Below are 14,125 nucleotides of genomic sequence, written 5' to 3' on the forward strand. Positions count from 1 at the left end.
TGGCAGCATCATGCTGTGGGGATGTTTTTCTGCGGCAGGGACTGGGAGACTAGCCAGGATTGAGGCAAAGATGAACAGAGCAAAGTACAGAGAGAGATCCTTGATGAAAACCTGCTCCAGAGCGCTCAGGACCTCAGACTGGGGCGAAGGTTCACCTTCCACAGGACAACAACCCCAAGCACACAGCCAAGAGAACGCAGGAGTGGCTTCAGAACAAGTCTCTGAAAATCCTTGAGTGGCACAGCCAGAGCCCGGACTTGAACCCGATCAAACATTTCTGGAGTGACCTGAAAATAGCTGTGCAGCAACACTCCCCATCCAACCTGAGTGGAGCTTGAGAGGATCTGCAGAGAAGAATGGGAGAAACTTCCCAAATACAGTTGTGCCAAGCTTGTAGTGTCCTACTCAAGAAGACTCGAGGCTGTAATCGCTGCCTAAGGTGCTTCAACAAAGTACTGAGTAAAGGGTCTGAATACTTATGTAAATTTGATATCAGTTTTTTTTTAAATACATTTTAAATCATTTCTAAAAACCTGTTTTTGCTTTGTCATTGCGGGATAGTGTGTGTAGATTGATGAGGTGAAAAAAATATTTAATCAATTTTAGAATAAGGCCGTAATGTAACAAAATGTGGAAAAAGTGGTCTGAATACTGGTCTGAATACTTTCCGAATGCAATGTATACAACAGTCGTTTTACTATAGGCAAGATCAACACTGATAGCAGCAAACATGTATGGCAGCAAGACTTTGGGGTGACCATCGCTAATTGTGAATAGGAAGCTATTCTTGCCAATGCAAAGAAAATATGTTGTTCCTATACAACTCATCAGCTACAGTTTAAGATTATACATAAGTTACAAACTACACCTGTTGTCAGATGTAAATATGACCCTGCATGTTTTGGGGTATGTCCCAAATGTAAGCAGCAGAAAGGTATTTATGGACATCTCATCTGGTACTGTCCTATTGTTAAAGATTTCTGGAAAGAGGTGAAAAGGGCAATTTCAAATACTTTGGGCTTTCCAGTTGGTTTACAGCCTCTCCAATACCTTCTTGGTTTTGTCTGTATGGAAAACGTAAAATAAAATGATTGAAAGCCTTGTGTCCTAAACACAGGGCCCTACTCATGAGGTCCAGTGGTAGCCAGGTGCTAGGTGTAGATACACAAGGCTAGATAGAGAGCGTGGAATCTGTATAGATGGCTATTTTCTGCAACAATATTGTCATAAACAGAATTAGCAGCATTTTCCAAAACATAAACAACCAGAAACAGCAGGGCTTTTCACATATACCCATCAAAACATGTTCTGTTCATTTGGAAATAATAATTGGAGTCTGCCAGTGTGAATGGCTTTTTGAAGGGATGAGAAAGTCAATAAGATTTTGGGGCACTTTTAAAAGGTGAGCAGATGTTGGGGGAAAATCGACGGAGGTTTTAGTGACCTGGACAGAGACAGCAGTGGACTTGCAAATGGAAAACAAATTGAGCAGTAGCACCATTGACATTTGTTTCTGTTCACAGCAGGAGACCTGGAAATCCAATAGTGTCAGGCTCTCAAAATAGTGTGAATTGAGAGTGCATGGTCTAGCTACACCCGTGCATATTCTACATCCAACTTACTATTGTAACCAACTGAACTAGTGGGTCCTTTTTACCACAAGTGTTGGACCATAGCAGGTTTTTTGTTCATTTATGAGAATTTCACAGGAAATACACTATATATACAAAAGTATGTGGACACCCCTTCAAATGAGTGAATTTGGCTATTTCAGCCACTGACAGTGTATAAAATCGAGCACACAGCCATGCAATCTCCATAGACAAACATTGACAGTAGAATTGCCTTACTGAAGAGCTCAGTGACTTTCAACGTGGCACCGTTATAGGATGCCACCTTTCCAACAAGTCAGTTTGTCAAATTTCTAACCTGCTTGAGCTGCCCCGGTCAACTCTAAGTGCTGTTATTGTGAAGTGGAACGTCTAGGAGCAACAACAGCTCAGCCGCGAAGTGGTAGGCCACACAAACTCACATAACGGGACCGTCGAGTGCTGAAGCGCGTAGCTTCACTCACTACCGAGTTCCAAACTGCCTCTGGAAGCAACGTCAGCACAATAAATGTTCGTCGGGAGCTTTATGAAATGGGTTTCAATGGCCGAGCAGCCGCACGCACACACAAGCCTACGTTCACCATGCAAAATGCCAAGCGTCAGCTGGAGTGGTGTAAAGCTCGCTGCCATTGGAGTCTGGAGCAGTGGAAACTCGTTCTTTGGAGTGATGAATCACGTTTCACCATCTGGCAGTCCGATGAACGAATCATACTTTTGGTCATGTAGTGTAGTTAAGTGATGATAATGATAATGCTGTGTAATCACACTCACACATCATTTGTGAATCCTTCTTTGTGTGTGTTGATGCGTGTTGTGTTACCATGGCAATTATACTTCCATATCACAATAAGAGCTGTGATCTGAGGACGGACATTAGTACTTTGCTGGCAGAGAAGGTTTGTGTCTCCCACGAAAAAGGAGTGAACATTCAATTCTGAGTGAGTGACAATTGCTGGTAAAAAGTGGAGATCTTTATATTTTGTGCTTCTTGATGACTCAGGTAAGTAATATAACAACACTTAGTCATAGTAATGATATCGTGTTATATAAAGTAATAAAATAGGAGTTATTGTAATGTCTGAAATTGTCTTTCAACAAAAGTGTGAAAATGGGGGCCAAATGGACATTTGTCTTCCTGCTGATTGTCTACCACATCAAAGTGTTAGAATCTCAGGGAGAAGGTAGTACAATATATAATAATTTTCAATAGTTTTACTATATTTAGTTAATTTCTAATGTTACACTATCATCAAGTCTACCCTTTTTTCAGTCTGCCCACAGGGAGTGAAGGCTGATGTTGCTATACTTATGGAGGACTCTTTTAGCATACCACCAAAAGGCTTTATGATTATGAAGAAGTTTCTGGATACCGTGGTTCATGCTTTTTTTTCGGGCACCGACCATATCAGAATTGGCCTGATAAAGTGTAGTAACTCACCACACATTGTGTTCAGGCTCAATGACCATATGACCAGAAGGGAAATCCTGAAGGGTATACAGTATACACCGTTCTACAACTGGGAGGTAACACATATACTGGAAAGGCCTTGCGGTCTATGATGGCTCTGTTTCAGAAGGGTAAAGGCAGCAGGGCAAGTGAGGGTGTTCCCCAGATTGGGATGGTCATCACAGATGGACAAGCCACGGATCCCTTTGACATGGAAAGGTCAGCAAACCTGCTGAGGAAACATGGTGTTTCTCTCATGGCCATTGGTATTGAAAGCACTTCGAAGCAAGATCTGTTCAAGATCACTGGCAATCCAGAGAATGTGTTATTTTTTGATGCATTTGAAGACAAGGAGAGCAGTGTCGCCCAGAGGCTCTGTGACCTGAGAAGGTGTCCAACACCCCAACAGGTACTTACAGTCACCAGTGAAAGTCTACAGACCCCTTGCACAGCCTTCACATTTTGCTGCCTTAAAATTATATCCAAAAAGGGAATAAATTAGATGTTTTTCCTACCGATCTACACAACCTACTAAATTTTCAAAGTAAAAAATGTAACTAAAACTAAATTAATACAAAGTAAAGCAACAATGATGTCTTGATTGCTTGCGCATGTCTTCACACCCCAGGGTTAATACTTGGTGGAAGCACTTGACAGCCATTACAGCTGTGAATCATTTTGAATGAGATTCTACTAACTATGGCAACATTTATCCATTGTTTTTATCAAACTTACTCAAGCTCAGTGCGTTTGGTTGGGAATTATTGACAGACAGCAATATTCAAACCTTGTCTCTGAATTACTCATGAATACGAAACAGCTCTTAGAAAGCCATGATGGTGTGTCTTTGACATTTACATTTGTCTACTATCTCAGGGTTTACAAAAGACTGAGGTGGGATTTCCTATAACTTCTTTACCTGGGCTTTGCTCCTTCCATATTTATTTTGATCCTGACAAACTCCCCAGTCCCTGCTACTGACAAGCATACCCATAACATGATGCTGCCACCAAAATACTTTAAAATACATAGGGTTTCACTCCGTGTTGTGTAGTATTGAATTTGACCCAAGCCTGTAGTAAAAGGACATTTCTTTACCATGTTGTCTTGCAGTATTACTTACGGCCTTGTTGCAAACAGAATGGATGATTTGTTAACACACGCCTGTGTGCATATGCATATCTGTGTGTGCCTGGTGTGTCTCTTCACAGTCGCGTTGTTCCATAAGTAGTGTAGTAGTGTAGTTTTATCTGTTTTTTAAAATCAGATTTTACTGCCTTCTTAAGTTACATGTAGTCATGGCTCTTTGTAGTACTGTGCGTTTCCCAGAGTCTGTTCTTGACTTGGGGATGGTGTGAAGACATGCAGAATCAAGACATCTTCGTTAAATGTAAAATATATATATTAATAATAAAAATAAAAAGATATACTTTTAAAGAGCGGAGTAGGTTGTGTACATTAGTAGGAAAAATATATAATTTACTCAAAGTTTTGTTTTATTTATATGGCAACAAAATGTGAAGACTGTGCAAGGAGTGTGTTGACTTTCACTTGGTACTGTACACCAGCCTGGATTGTGAATGAGTAGGATTTTTACCCAGGTTCCTTCCCCTAAAATTAATGTTGATGACAATTTGAATTTCCATTCATACCGTATTCTAAACATATACACTGAGTGTACAAAACATTAAGGACACCTGCTCTTTCCATGACATAGACTGAACAGGTGAATCCAGGTGAAAGCTATGGTCCCTTATTGATGTCACTTGTTAAATCCTGAAAAACCTATAATTATATTTTAAACAATTAGGTAGACTTGCAATTCATGTTTGTTCTGTTAGTCTGTTCCCAGGGAGCTGCCATCAATATCATGATTGTTCTGGATGACAGATCCCAGAGCATCAGCTCTCAGGAGCTTGAGCGTATCAAGGACTTCCTCAGATCACTGCTCCTACCTGGGGCAGGACCAGGTTTGGGTGGGCCTGGTTCCATTCAGTCGACATAGTGATGTGGCTGCGTTCAATGTCAGCACTTCCCTGAACAACAGGGAGATCCTACAGTACATCTGGGATCTGAAAGTCAAATGGTTCTGCCACAGAGACTTACCCACACTGGGAGATGATGAGTGAGCTTTTCAGGGAAGGGACGGACGGTGTGAGAGGAGAACAAATGACTAAGGTTGGGTTGGTAATCATGGGCAGCGAGCGCCATGAGAATGCAAGTGTCTCTTTAGAGGAGCTGAAGAATCTTAGTGTCTCTGTATGCCATCGGGGGTTCCAATTTATCAGTGATGGGTCTGATTAAAATAACTGGTTGTCCCAAAAATGTGTTCTTCGTCCAGAACTTCTCAGGCCTGCAGGAGATCTCTGAACATATCAGCCAGGAGATCTGTAGCTCAGCAGAGGACAGTGGACAACAGGTTGTCCACGTGCCATCACTAGGTAATCTGCTTAGTCCTGCATGAACACTGCCCTTCTTATTATCTCATCTTTGTCCACAGCAATCCAAGTCTTTATTACAATTACTTCCATTGAAGAGCTGAATCTCATCATCATGTCTCCCATGAGTAACGTTAGTAAACCCATGTAGATTTTGATTGTCACCCTTCTGGTTCTTAATGAGTTTTCATAATCTCTGCCAACATGAGTTCCAAAAGTATTTGGACAGTGACATGTTTTTTTTGGCTCCGTACTCCAAGACCTGGAGTATTTTCATCCATATCGGGTGAACCGTTTAGAAATCACTTAACTTTTTGTACATAGTCCCTCCATGTTAGGGACGCTTCTACATTAATGTGGATGCTCCCATGATTACTGATAATCCTGAATGAATTGTGAATAATGATGAGTCAGAAAGTTAGACGCACAAATATCATACTCCCCTCAGAAATGCTAACCTCCCGTTATTGTAATGGTGAGAGGTTAGCATGTCTTCGGTGTATGATATTTATGTGTCTGTATTTATGTGTCTGCCCTTTCACCTCACATTCAATGTATCTTTAACCTCACAGTCATTGTATAATTTCAAATCCAAAGTGGTGGAGTACAGAGCCAACACAACAAAAAAGGTGTCACTGTCCCAATAATTTGGAGCTTACTGCATGTGGTTGTTCTCCTCACAGGTCCAAAGAACAGTACAACAGACAGCCAGGTCACTCTCTACAGGGGCCGGTCTCTCTCTGCTATCTGTCCCTATGATGAGAGGTACAAGGATACATTGCGCTACCATAATGCGTACTGACTCTCCTCTGCGACACGGAGATGTGTTCATTACAGAAGATCACAGCCAGATGCATGCCAAAAATACCAGGCCAACAGCAACTTTCAGCAGAATATCCAGATATCTTTCCCAGTCCCAGCTAGAAAACATCAAAACATTTCCCCAAATTAGCCTCATTGTTACAGTATATCTACACTAATAAATACAAAATAATGGTTTCACCTTCATCTTGGGTTAACATCATCTGTTTCTCTCAGTCAAGACCAAAGGGAAAGTGATCAAGTTCATGTTTGGAGGAGATATTGCTGTAAAAGGAAAGGAAAAGTACTTCATTAGATTTCTACAGCAAGCACCACATGCTGGACACTTGTAAATGAAACACAAACAAGTAAGACTATTATTCTCTTCCTTCAATAGATTTCTCTTGAAAATGAAACATGTAAAAAGTACAATGGTTTTTCAACAGCATTATTTGTCATCTGAAGGGGATGACAAAGCCTGATATGTGATAGACCATCACAGATTCACCATCAGCTGACACGCATTGGATGCATTGAGGACTGAGGTGTACACCGGGATATGCTGGTCTCCTGCTATGCATCAGTACCAGTCTATGTCGTTCATCTCCAGGTGTCTCATCGTCACAGTGAAGGTGCGATTCTTCTTATCGATAAGCAGGTTAACGCGGTCCTGAGACACATGTTCTCCCTATGCAGTGAGGTAGGAGCTTCGGTTCGCAGCAGGTGTCCCGTTCTTACACAACATCTTCTCACTCTCTTCCAGGATGTTGCTATAGAGACACTTAGCTGTGATGCTGTCCCCATTCTTACCAGACACCATGTTGCTCCTTACTGACACACCTGGGAAGCCTGGAGTATGGAAACACAGAAACGATACACACAAAGCAAGCGTACTCTTGAGGATCACACAGAGATGTTAATGAGATCTTATTCTGAAAGCTTAACTAAAATCTGTAGATTAACTAGACATATAGCTGCAAGAAGCAATGAACAGGGTTCACAGGATGACAGAAAGGACAAGATTTGTTGGACAACAAAGCAAGCACTCTATCATGTAGGAACTAAGATTTACATATCAAATTTCATGGCCCATGTCCATTGGTTCAGTTCTTATAGCCCTGGTGTGATATGGTGCCATCTAGTGGTGTAGTGTGTCGGTCTTTGAATGCAGCAGCTAATCATTCTCAAATTCATTAGAGGCTAATTCATTGAGTCTATATACCAAATCTGGAGTCAATATGACTTATGGTTGATGAGAAGAAGAATTTTAAAGTATTTTTAGCATTAGCATATGTACTAATGTGCATCTATTGGTACAGTGCGGCTATATTTGAATGCATCAACAATCCGAAATCTGGAGTGAATCTGATGTATGGTTCATGAGGAGAAGATGATTGTAGATGCGTTACATATGCAAAGAATTACTTAATAGTTTCGTTGTTTTTTTAGATATCAATACCAAATTCAGTGTGGTTCATATCTTAGGGACATCTGTGACAGCGATGAAAATGTTCAAGTTGATAAGCCACTGTGGAGTGGATTTACACTGGTTTAAATTGACACGTAAAATCAGATTTTTGATTTGTCAATAACTCAGCCATCTTTTGACCAATCCCTTACCTTACCTTCCCTTACCTGAAACTAAGTTAAGATATGTACCATGGGCCTACATATAACATTATTTGGACATATGGTTCATGAGAATACACTTTTCAAAGGTTTTCCAACATTTCCAAAATCTATCCTGATGGACCAAATTTGTTCAGCATGAGGAAAGGCACCTACATACAAAGTTTCAAGTCTCTAGGTCAAATGGGGCGGCACGTATGAGGGTTTAAGTGAGACTGCCTATAACAGCACCACCTATAGGCCAATCGGTACCATTATTTTTGACCAAGTTACTCATAGCCTCTAGTTTCTGTGTGCCAAATTAGAAAAAAAGTTAATTGATTCTTGAACTATTTGACCATGTCAAGGAAACAAATAATCTAAGAATAACAATAGGCGTGAACCCCTAATAAGTACTATATTGCCTGCAGTGACAGTCAGAGACAGAGATGCCATGTAGCAGGGGGTTCCTCTGTTGTCCACAACACACACATACTCTCCTGTGTCCTGAATCTGCAGGTTCTGCATGGTTAAAGTGAAGACAGTCTCAACCTCAACAGTGAAGAGGCGACTCCGGGATGCGGGCCTTCTAGGCAGAGTTGCAAAGAAAAAGCACTATCTCAGACTGGCCAATAAAAATAAAAGATGAAGATGGTCAAAAGAACACAGACACTCGACAGAGGAACTCTGCCTAGAAGGCAAGCATCCCGGAGTTGCCTCCTCACTGTTGACGTTGAGACTGGTGTTTTGCGGGTTCTATTTAAGGAAGCTGCCAGTTGAGGACTTGTGAGGCGTCTGTTTCTCAAACTAGACACTCTAATGTACTTGTCCTCTTGCTCAGTTGTGCACCGGGGCCTCCCATTGCTCTTTCTATTCTGGTTAGAGACAGTTTGCGCTGTTCTGTGAAGGAAGTAGTACACAGCGTTGTACGAGATATACAGTTTCTAGTTTCTAATAGCCTTAATTTCTCAGAACAAGAAGACTGATGAGTTTCAGAAGAAAGTTCTTTGCTTCTGGCCATTTCGAGCCTGTAATCGAACCCACAAATGCTGATGCTCCAGATACTCAACTAGTCTAAAGAAGGCCAGTTTTATTGCTTCTTTATCAGAACAACAGTTTTCAGCTGTGCTAACATAATTGCAAAAGGGTTTTCTAATGATCAATTAGCCTTTTAAAATGATAAACTTGGATTAGCTAACACAACGTGCCATTGGAACACAGGAGTGATGGTTGCTGATAATGGGCATCTGTAAGCCTATGTAGATATCCCATTTAAAAAATCCAGACCCTCCGTTTCCAGCTACAGTAGTCATTTACAACATTAACAATGTCTACACTGTATTTCTGATCAATTTTATGTTATTTTAATGGACAAAAAAATTGTTTTTCTTTCAAAAACAAGAACATTTCTAAGTGACCCCAAACTTTTGAACGGTAGTGTAATTGAACACACTATTCATGTATTTGCAGACACAAACAGGAAAGAACTATAAGGGACACAAGAAACAAGTAAATCAACATGTCTCTGCATTTTTATTTATTCCTCATTTAAATGTACAAAATTAAGGGAACATGACAATGTGTGTCATTTTAATAATTTTACCCCCCTCGGGATGCAGTCTGCCTTGTGATCCATATCATCTCCAGTATGTCAGGTCTATGGAAGACACCTTACCGAAATTATATTCAAATGTTTATAGCTCTTCAGTTCTGTTATAAAGATACAAATCTTACCTGAAGATGTATGTTTATGTACAACATGTTTAGAGTCATATTGCTTTTTCCTGTACTTTTAATTCAGTAATTGATTTGTTTTGTAATGTTAGCTAATTACACGTGATTTCTATTTACTGTATATGTGCTCAAATAATGACAATTCATTTGAATGGTTTTTCATGATTTTGCAGCCACAACACCATAGTACCCTCCATTTAACACCATAGTACCCTCCAAACTCGTCATCAAGCTCGAGACCCTGGGTCTCGACCCCGCCCTGTGCAACTGGGTACTGGACTTCCTGACGGGCCGCCCCCAGGTGGTGAGGGTAGGTAACAACAACTCCACTCCGCTGATCCACAACACAGGGGCCCCACATGGGTGCGTTCTGAGCCCTCTCCTGTACTCCTTGTTCACCCACGACTGCGTGGCCATGAACGCCTCCAACTCAATCATCAAGTTTGCAGACGACACTATAGTGGTAGGCTTGATTACCATCAACGACGAGACAGCCTACAGGGAGGAGGTGAGGGCCCTCGGAGTGTGGTGTCAGGAAAATAACCTCACACTCAACGTCAACAAAACAAAGGAGATGATCGTGAACTTCAGGAAACAGCAGAGGGAGCACCCACCTATCCACATCAACGGGACAGCAGTGGAAAGGGTAGTAAGTTTTAAGTTCCTCGGCGTACACATCACGGACAAACTGAATTGGTCCACCCACACAGACAGCGTGGTGAAGAAGGCGCAGCAGTGCCTCTTCAACCTCAGGAGGCTGAAGAAATTTGGCTTGTCACCAAAAGCACTCACAAACTTTTACAGAAGCACAATCGAGAGCATCCTGTCGGTCTGTATCACCGCCTGGTACGGCAACTGCTCCGCCCACAACCGTAAGGCTCTCCAGAGGGTAGTGAGGTCTGCACAACGCATCACCGGGGGCAAACTACCTGCCCTCCAGGACACCTACACCACCCGATGTCACAGGAAGGCCATAAAGATCATCAAGGATAACAACCACCCGAGCCACTGCCTGCTCACCCCGTTATCATCCAGAAGGCGAGGTCAGTACAGGTGCATCAAAGCAGGGACCGAGAGACTGAAAAACAGCTTCTATCTCAAGGCCATCAGACTGTTAAACAGCCACCACTAACTAACATTGAGTGGCTGCTGCCAACATACTGACTCAACTCCAGCCACTTCAACAATGTAAAAATTGATGAAAAATGTACCACTAGCCACTTTAAACAATGCCACTTCATATAATGTTTACATACCCTACATTACTCATCTCATATGTATATACTGTACTCTATACCATCTACTGCATCTTGCCATCTTGATGTAATGTATCACTAGCCACTTTAAACAATGCCACTTTTATATGTTTACATACCCTACATTACTCATCTCATATGTATATACTGTACTCGATACCATCTACTGCATCATGCCTATGCCGTTCTGTACCATCACTCATTCAAATATTTTTATGTACATATTCTTCATTGCTTTACACTTGTGTGTATAAGGTAGTAGTTGTGAAATTGTTAGGTTAGATTACTCGTTGGTTATTACTGCATTGTCGGAACGAGAAGCACAAGCATTTCGCTACACTCGCATTAACATCTGCTAACCATGTGTGTGTGACAAATAAAATTTGATTTGAAATGGTGTTATGCTTCTTGTATTTTATTAATATGTTCTCTAGCTTATTGTATGCTATTGCTACAATCCATTTCCTGTACAAGTATTTTGGTTGACATTAAAGCAAACTTATAGTATTTTTTATATTGATCTTGATTTATCACTAGCTCCGTCATCTCTCCTTCCACAGGTCTGATATCTGACAGGAGAGAATAGAGAGAGAGGGAGGGAGTAGCTTTGTAACAGTGATGATTTTGTCAGGGTAACACATGAAACAGAGTATGTTCAAAACATATTTAGTTGATTAATTTATTTTGTAGGAGAAAGACACTTTCTAAAGTTGAAGGAGGACAGCACTTACTATTCCCAGATCTACAGCTTCTTGATATGCCACACCTGTCAAGTGGATGGATTATTTTTGGCAAAGGACAAACGCTTACAAACAGGGATGTAAACAAATCTGTGCAATTTTTTTAGAGAAATACGCTTTTTGTGCGTATGAATGATTTCTGGAATCTTTTATTTCAGCTCATGAAACATGGGACCAACACTTTACATTTCGCGTTTGTATTTTTGTTCAGTATAAAAAGAGCGATGGCGAGATTCAAATGGTGAGATTAATGCTTCTGTTATTCATGGCATTATTATGTGTGCCTGCGTCGTCGGCCACAGAGGCTACAGAAAAATCGGAATGCATCCAATCTATTAAGTCAGGCATAATGGCCTTCTTTTTTTTTTTAAAACAGTTTTTGCATTATTTTTTTGGTGGGGGTCTATATTAGGCCCTATGTGTACAATTATATAAATTATACAATTGTATAATATTGAGGTTCTTGAAAATTTCAATTAAGTGCTTGAGGAATTCCCTGAAAGTCCTTGAATTTGACTTCCCAATGTCTGTATAAAGCCTGCTTAAAGGATGTATGTCAATTTGCACATATTCACTTTTATTCCTCTAAGTACACATGTGGAACTGCATGAAAATCATTTTTATTTTTAAAATTTGATCCCAATGTCACACATTGGCCCCATTATTTATAGAAAGACCCAGTTGTGTCAGAGAACGAACATGCCTATCTTCAATGATTTTGAACTAGAGACCAACGTACCAATAGTAACAGACTTAACAATTCCGATTACACCTACTCACTAAATATCATATCTGTACTTCCACAGATGGGGGTGCTCTAATGTCTTTATACAGAATCCTTGGTGACGTTTTTTTAAGTTCCCATCCTGGTTAAACTCTTTCCCACTGTAAGAGCAGACCAGTGTTTTGGTTCCACTGTGAATGAGGAGAAACTCTTGTCACACTGAGTGCAGTGAAACGTCTTCTTCCCTGTGTGGCTCTGCTGGTGGTATTTAAAGATCCCCCTTAAGTTAAAGCTCTGTCCACACTCAGAGCAGTGGTAAGGCCTCAATGCTGTGTTTCCTCTGTTGGTATGTCAATTACCATTTCCTACCGCAACATTTTTCAAATTGAGGGAGTTCTTTTATACTGGCCCATGACGTCATTGGTCGAAAGCGGGTAGGGAAGAGCGCCCTTCTCAAATCGAAAAGTAGCCTAATGTGCGATGTTCGGTCATGTTGTCACAACAAGGCAGCATGACGCATCTTCCAGAAACATACATCTCTTTTCCAAAAAATAAATGGGTTATCATTAGGATGGCAGATAACTCATCTTTATAAAAAGCAATCACTATTTGCATGGGAATACACAGAATCCTACTCATTACTACACATGCTTAATTACGTCAATTTTGTTTTGTGTCAACTTTGCCATTGGACAGAGTGGGCAACTGGCTCACACCCCATCGCCTGTATGTGTCTTGTAAGATCTCTATAAAAATCAAAACATTTGTCACAGAGCACTGATAAACTAGAACAAAAACAAAATGGGGGGATTTTCATGAAATTTAATCCATAGAAGGGTCCTTTGGAGGAAGCATTGTTGACCTATATTTGCATCTTAAAGCATAATTGAGAAAACATGAATTGAAGTTGGAATATTTGTGACAATTTGGCCTTACCTACAGTAGGCCTCCTATAAGACTCCATAATGTTTCATCTGTAGATGCTACAAAACCAAAATTGGTGTGATATGAAGCTTTACCGCTTGCTCTGTAATATGAGTAATATTTAGATTTAAATAACAATTTCTAACATTCATTTATAAATATTTTAAAATATAAATATTGAAGATAGTGGGGCAAAAAAGTATTTAGTCAGCCACCAATTGTGCAAGTTCTCCCACTTAAAAAGATGAGAGAGGCCTTTCATCATAGGTACACTTCAACTATGACAGACAAAATGAGAAAAGAAAATCCAGAAAATCACATTGTAGGATTTTTAATGAATTTATTTGCAAATTATGGTGGAAAATAAGTATTTGGTCACCTACAAACAAGCAAGATTTCTGGCTCTCACAGACCTGTAACTTCTTTAATAGGCTCCTCTGTCCTCCACTCGTTACCTGTATTAATGGCACCTGTTTGAACTTGTTATCAGTATAAAAGACACCTGTCCACAACCTCAAACAGTCACACTCCAAACTCCACTATGGCCAAGACCAAAGAGCTGTCAAAGGACACCAGAAACAAAATTGTAGACCTGCACCAGGCTGGGAAGACTGAATCTGCAATAGGTAAGCAGCTTGGTTTGAAGAAATCAACTGTGGGAGCAATTATTAGGAAATGGAAGACATACAAGACCACTGATAATCTCCCTCGATCTGGGGCTCCACGCAAGATCTCACCCCGTGGGGTCAAAATGATCACAAGAACGGTGAGCAAAAATCCCAGAACCACACGGGGGGACCTAGTGAATGACCTGCAGAGAGCTGGGACCAAAGTAACAAAGCC

Source organism: Salvelinus alpinus, chromosome 16 (assembly GCF_045679555.1).
Source record: "Salvelinus alpinus chromosome 16, SLU_Salpinus.1, whole genome shotgun sequence".
NCBI classification, from domain to species: Eukaryota; Metazoa; Chordata; class Actinopteri; order Salmoniformes; family Salmonidae; genus Salvelinus; species Salvelinus alpinus.